This window comes from Coenobita brevimanus, chromosome 109 (genome assembly GCF_032717465.1).
Source record: "Coenobita brevimanus isolate Jiangsu-jjx chromosome 109, ASM3271746v2, whole genome shotgun sequence".
NCBI classification, from domain to species: Eukaryota; Metazoa; Arthropoda; class Malacostraca; order Decapoda; family Coenobitidae; genus Coenobita; species Coenobita brevimanus.
The window spans coordinates 16,911,656-16,919,329 of record NC_137062.1 but is presented as its reverse complement, the minus strand read 5'-3'; the positions used below and the strand labels follow the sequence as shown (position 1 = coordinate 16,919,329).

The window sequence follows — 7,674 nt, the reverse complement described above, 5'->3', positions numbered from 1 at the left end:
TCTCCTTCCCTCCCCTCTTTTAACATTTTCATTCACTCCTCTCTTCTCTCCCCCCGCACCCATTCATTCCTCTCTGCAACCTCTCCTATCTCTTACATCTTATCTCTTCACCATGCCCTTCCATCCAGCCTTTATCTCCGCTTCCATCCTCCTATCCGATAAAATCTTTCCTCGATACTTCCCTCAGCTCTTCACCACCCTTACTACTTCAGTTACTTTTCTCACTTTTTTTAACACCTCGTTCACTATTCTCCTCCCATACTCTACCCATCTCCAACACTCTCCCTTCTCTTTTTTTTTTTTACTAGGTCTTCCTGCTCTCCGCCCCACCGTACTTCATTTCCTCCCCAGCTTCATTCACTCCTCTCTTCTCCTTGCCTTTCCTCCTCCCTTTAGCATTACCATTTCCCTCACCCCCTCTTTCCTTCCATCATCTCATCTTGCCCCCATCCGATGTTTCCAACACTCTCACTTCCTCTTCTCTTTACTCATTTCTCCAGTCCTTCACCCCTCTGATATCGTTCTGTTCAACTCTCCACTCTCCCTCCACATCAACCCCATACCATCCCCCTCCCCATCAACCCCCAACCATCCCCCTCCCCATCAACCCCCTACCATCCCCCTCCCCATCAACCCCCAGCCATCCCCCTCCCCATCAACCCCATACCATCCCCCTCCCCATCAACCCCCAACCATCCCCCTCCCCATCAACCCCCTACCATCCCCCTCCCCATCAACCCCCAGCCATCCCCCTCCCCATCAACCCCCTACCATCCCCCTCCCCATCAACCCCCTACCATCCCCCTCCCCATCAACCCCCTACCATCCCCCTCCCCATCAACCCCCTGCCAACCCCCCACCCCATCAACCCCCTCCCATCCCCCTCCCCATCAACCCCCTACCATCCCCTCCCCATCAACCCCCAGCCATCCCCTCCCCTTCAACCCCCTACCATCCCCCTCCCCATCAACCCCCTACCATCCCCCTCCCCATCAACCCCCTACCATCCCCCTCCCCATCAACCCCCAGCCATCCCCCTCCCCATCAACCCCTTACGATCCTCCTCCCCATCAACCCGCTACCATCCCCTCCCCATCAACCCCCTACCATCCCTCCCCATCAACCCCCTTCCATCCCCCTCCCCATCAACCCCCTACCATCCCCCTCCCCATCAACCCCCTACCATCCCCCTCCCCATCAACCCCCTACCATCCCCCTCCCCATCAACCCCCTACCATCCCCCTCCCCATCAACCCCCTACCATCCCCCTCCCCATCAACCCCCTACCATCCCCCTCCCCATCAACCCCCTACCATCCCCCTCCCCATCAGTCTCCCTCTGTTCCATTCACATTCCTTCCCCTGTACCTTTATCTTCCTTCCTCTCCTTCATTCCTTTCCTTCTTCCTCTCTCTAATCATTCGTCTCTCTTCCTTCTCCCTCCTATGTAGGAATTTGGTGTGTGTGTAGGTCAAGAAAATAAAATACTGGACTAATTAAGCTGAGAGAGAGAGAGAGAGAGAGTAGTGCAGAGTGTATAGAAGTTATATTATACTGAACTCATATTATTCTGTATCAATTTTTGTTCTTGTTAAGCATATATATTCAGCATATGGCTATTCTGCCAGTGTTTAGTCATTTCTTTCTTAGTCCATTTGTGTTCTATACTTATTGCTTTTGTTTTAGTCTTCTCTCTGTTACCTATTTCATACCAACACATAATGTTGCTCTCTCTCTCTCTCTCTCTCTCTCTCTCTCTCTCTCTCTCTCTCTCAAAGACACTCGTATAAAATCGACGGCACTAACAACCTTTCATCATCGTCGATATATCATTAAGATGAGGTGCAGTTAAGGACATAAGAGCAATGGAGAGTAAAGTTACATAGACAGATAATCATACTGACATGTTATGAGAGGTAAAGGTAACCAATCAACACGCTGATATCAATATATCATTCGATTTTATTTATTTACTGGTGATTTAGTGACTTTTAATACATCCTAGCTATAGGCACTTACCTTCCACCGACAAGTATAAGTCTAATCCCCTAACATCCTCGTGCATTAGTTATCGCTTGGGCACAAATATCCACCATATCTGTTGTGGTATGAAAGAATTATCACATTCTTCTCTGGTGCCGTATCTATGAACTCTCCTTAGCTGAAGCTCTACAGTATATAAGACTGTTTTATAGTCTAATCTTCATTCGTACAGCTACAAGGCACAAACAAATTAGGGCAAATACTGCAGCGGTAACTTGTGAAAGGAGAAACAATGTATGAAATAGTTAACTGTGGTGGGGACTTGCTTAACGTCATTGTAATAAATATAACCCCTGATGTAATGATGTTAGTGCAGTTGTTTTTATGACGTGTCGGTGAGGCTGTATGGGACTACAGAGAACATGATAATATCGAAGACAAATCCACAGATTTTCCTTGTAGTATCTCAAATCGAATACGCTTCCACACTCCCTAGCCTTGCCCTCCGCACCATTACACGACGTTACTTGCATACCGAGGAACTCTTTTTTTTTTCTTTTTTTTAACGTTATAGATTACTTCCACTAACCCTTTCAGGATATTTTAGTCATACTGATTATCTCTTGTATTACGGTGATATTGTGCAGGACGTAGAAAGTCACTACATACTTTAGACTCACATTCCCTGTTCCACACTGCCATAATTCACAGAGCTATTCCTTACGCTATGACACTACACTCTGCTACATTTTCAGACGAAACACTCCCCCACGTTGCTACACTAAACTATTGGTACACATACACCACCCATTACTACATTAATCATTGCCACTCCTGAAACTGTAGCCACTCACTCTGCCGCACCTCACTCCGCCTCATCACACACTGCCGCCCCGCACACTGACACACCTCGTTCTACTATTACTACACCACACGTTCCCATACCTCACACTAATTTACAGCACACCACCAGATCTAACACTGTCATAATATCACAAACATTGCCAACCCCTACACTGACACACCAGACACTAACCCACCACATTACCACATCACGTCATACACTTCCACATCATAGATTGTCACACAACACATACTTCTGCAAAACACACTGCCACACACTACACTGTTACACTGAACGTTATATTACCACAGGCCATATCGACAACTGCCACACCACACACTACCACATCCCCAAACATGTTTCCACCACCACATGACTATTTCTCCTTCGATTTGTCAATGAATTATGTATAATATCCTTCAGTCCCTCTGGTACCAAGACGCCCTTCGTATTTAAGTCGGTTAGGTGGGAACATGTGAGAATATGCGAGTCAGAGGTGAAGGCACTGACTTATCGCAACGACTCAAATCCTGGAGGTGACTGGGGTGTTATCATCATGTACAATGCTGACAGAGGGGAACTTACGCCATATTCCTACCCTTTACTCCAGCACTCCAGTCACGTGTTTTAAAGCTTATTTTCGTGCTGCAAGAAGGTTTATTCTGTTTCATGATAAACTTTTGAATTAGATGGAATAGAAATATCCTTCAGTAGCCCATCACTATTAGAGCTAAATCTGTCAATCTACCTCTCTATCTATCTATATATTTATTTACCTATTCTAAAAAAAAATAACTTTACCAAATCACCCCGTCACAAAGCCATCGACACTTCATTAGCAAAGTTATCAGAGGATATGTCAAAGGCCTAATGAGATAAGTGGACAGGAAAAATATATTTGCGACAATTAAATGGAAATTGGCACTGGCGCTTATTTTGCTTAGGCTCCCACTCACTTGCTCTCCTAATCACCGTTGTTAATTCAGTTGGCCTGGTAATGAAAATAATTAGGGAAATAATTGGTGCTGAACCACTCTCTCTCTCTCTCTCTCTCTCTCTCTCTCTCTCTCTCTCTCTGTCGAGTTCTTATCTCTTATTTTTCTTTCCCCTAACATACACACGCAAAACTTTCGTGCAACTTACTATTCAGGCCTGAGAAATGCCTTGGATGAGAAGCACTAGCAATATAGCTATGGTAGAAGGCTAAATATTTCCCACAAACAACAATATATATATATATATATATATATATATATATATATATATATATATATATATATATATATATATATATATATATATATATATATATATATATATAATCAGATGATTACAGAACCAAAGTAGGGGAGGAGTTGGAATCAGTGAATTGGAATGAAATAGATCTGAACAGAATGTGGAATGGATATAGGGATTGCTTAGTCAGAAATGGTAAAGCTGTGTGTGGTGTGGCAAGAGTAACAACAAAGAAGAAAGGTATGGCACGGTGGGATGAAGAGGTTAAGAGAGCAGTGGAGGAAAAGAGGAAGAAGTGGCTAAAATAGTTACAGAACAGGAGTTCAGTTGAAGTAAGAACTGAATATACTGAGGGCAAGAAGCACGTAAAGAGACTAGTGAAGAGGAAAAAGTAGGAGGTAAATGATGATCTAGGAAGAAAAATGAATGCAAGCTACTCTGAAAATGGGAAGTAATTCTGGAGAGAGGTGCGGAAATGTAGAAGTGAAAGTGGAAAGAAATGTGATGGTGTGAAGGATGTAGGTGGTAGATTATTAACCCATGGAGATGAGGTAAGGACCAGATGGAAAGAATATTTTGAGACCTTGTTGAATGGGAATATAGAGAGCAGAGCGGCGATAAACATGATGTTGATTGGTTTTGAGAGTGTGCAGAGAAGGAATGCGTTGCCAGGAGACGTGACACAAGCACAGGAGAAGAGTGCTGTGAAGCTGCTGAAAAATGGGAAAGCAGCGGAGGTTGATGAGGTGTATGCGAAGATGCTTAAGTGAAGTGGAGACTGTGGAATGAAGTGCTTGCTGGAGATATGTAAGAAGGCAGGGATGAGTGAAACTGTGCCAGCAGAGTGGAAAAAGGCTGTGATTGTACCCCCCGTACAAAAATAAAGGTGAGCGAAGTGAGTGAAGAATTATCGTGGCATAAGTTTATTGAGTGTGGTAGGGAAGATATGAGGAAGAATTATTATAGAGAAAGTAAGAGAGATGTCAGAAGTCCTAGTGAGAGATGAACAGGGTGGCTTTAGGAATGGCAGGGGATGTGTGAATCAAATGTATGCAGTAAGATAGATAGTGAAATAATCTTGTGAAAAGGACTATAAGGTGTTTATGGCATTCATGGATATAGAAAAAAGCATACGACATGGCAGACAGAGAAGGATTGCGGAAGGTTATGAGCATGTACGACGGAGATGGTAAGCTTCTAGGTGCCGTCAAGAGTTTTGATGATGGTAGTGAAGCATGTGTAAGGGTAAATGGGCATCTAAGTGAATGGTTCACGATCTGTTTGGGCTTGCGACAACGTTGTGTGATGTCCCCATGGTTGTTCAGTATATATATATATATATATATATATATATATATATATATATATATATATATAGAGAGAGAGAGAGAGAGAGAGAGAGAGAGAGAGAGAGAGAGAGAGAGAGGCACGAGTAACGGAGAGGGGGATGGCGTTGGTAATGAATGGTGATGGATAGAATGTGTCAAATTTGTTGTAAGTGATGATGCAGTACTACTGACAAATACCGGACAAGAACTTGGTAGACTATTGCAGAGTTCTGCTGATGTCTGTGAGCGTTGTGTCTTGAGAATAAATGTGGAAAAGAGTAAATTGATGATTACTGAATGAGAAGGTGACTCCCAGTGTGATGTTACAGTGAATGGAGAGGGACTGGAATTGGTGAGAGAGTTCAAATACCGTGGTACAGTGATAGAAAAGAGAGGAAAATGTGCAAAAGAAGTGGAAAGTTAAGTGACACAAGGAAGTAAAGTAGCTGGTGCAATGAATGCCTTGATAAGAAACAGAGGCTTGAGTGTTGCACCTGCACGACCTAACATGAAGGAGGGTTAGTGCCAACTTTAACATATGAACGTGAGACTATGGTGTGGCATGAAAATGGAAAGCCAAGTATTAGAGCAGTGGAGATGGAACTGCTGAGGAATGTATGTGGAGTACAGAGCGGATAGGATGCGAAATAATGTGATTCGTGAAAGATGCGGAGTGAGGAAGTCTGTGGACACCAGAATCGAAGAAAGTGTACTGATATGGTATGGACATGTGGAGAGGATGGATAACAATAGAGTGGTGGAAAAGTTATATTTGAGCGACTTTGAAGGATGGAGGAGATTAGGTAGGCCAAGGAGAAGGTAGAAGGATGCTGTGGATGAGTGTGTGAGGAAGAGAGGTTTGGAAGTCGATGAGGCTAGGGGAATGACAAGAGATCGAGCTGGCTGGATGAATATTGTAAGGAGAAGCTCATGGTCAGGGATGTACCACCCCGTTTTAACGTGACAGAGTCCGAACTGAGTCTGTCGGATACGTTTATGTGAAGCTACAGAACTTGATGAATGTTTTTGACGTATCAGATAGAGACAGGATCCCGGAGGCCTGAGTGGGGAGAGAATGGAAGCATGGCCCACTGGATTCAGCAAATTTGGGCTGTCTGTATGTTGCTACTCCTCACCCTGCCTTAGGGAGGGAATGGAGATCTGGATGATGATACATATTGTATAATATATATATATATATATATATATATATATATATATATATATATATATATATATATATATATATATATATATATGTATTTGTAGTAGGTGGGGGCTCTCACCATCCACTCACTCGATGTAGTGCTGCTCTCGGATGTCTGCCCTTTCCTTTCCTCTCTTCATTCCTTCCTTCCTCTTCTGTCTTTCTTTGCTTCATTCTTTCCTCGTCCTTTTGCCTACGGGTGACTTTACACTCCCTCTTATGTCTTTCTTTCCTTCATTCTTTCCTCTTCCTTCTGCCTATGGGTGACTCTACACTGAGTGACAAGCCTAATGGTTTCCTGTACACCAGGAAACCGTTTACTACGCTGGGTGGTAACCATGTAACCAAATTAGGCGCCTGGTGGTTTAGTGGGTAATTACAGCGCTCCAATCGGATAGAGCCGGTGAAGGTTTATATCCAAGGGATAGTTGGGTTTATTGCTCATTTAATGCCACTCAGGGATGAGTGAGGCTGGTCACTCTCATCTTAAATGTCAGGACCAAATTGCCTAGCCCCGGCCTTCTACCCTCCTCATGGGGCAACGTAGAGTTGGATATATATATATATATATATATATATATATATATATATATATATATATATATATGCCACGTTGAGTACACCGCTTCCCGCCCGATCAGCGAAGTTAAGCAACGTTGGGTCTGGTTAGTACTTGGATGGGTGACCGCCTGGGAACACCAGATGCTGTTGGCATCACTATGTGTCAAGTGGGGTTGGTGGAAGATTAGTGCCCCTCCCTGTAAAACAATTAACTCTAAGCCCTTGGTCACCTCGTTTGGGATACATGGCGTCTGGCAATGAATGAAAATATATATATATATATATATATATACAGTATATATATATATTTCCTCTTCAATCCTATTTGCTTCCCTTCCCTTCCATTCTCTTCTCTATTTAGCCCAAAGCCTCTTCCCACCTCCCTCCCCACCTCTCCTCTCTCTCTCTCTCTCTCTCTCTCTCTTACCTCCTCTGTTTTCACTCGGTCTCTTTATGGATTTGTTTGCGTGCTTTCCTTTACGGCCAATATCTCGCACAATGCTGAGGCCGGGAGGC

At 43.7% G+C, this 7,674-nt stretch overlaps 1 pseudogene; it reads left to right on the top strand.

Moving 5' to 3' along the window:
* Window positions 1–7,192: 7,192 nt before the first annotated feature.
* Window positions 7,193–7,311, top strand: LOC145417299 (5S ribosomal RNA; annotated as a pseudogene).
* The last annotated feature ends 363 nt before the right edge of the window (window positions 7,312–7,674 follow it).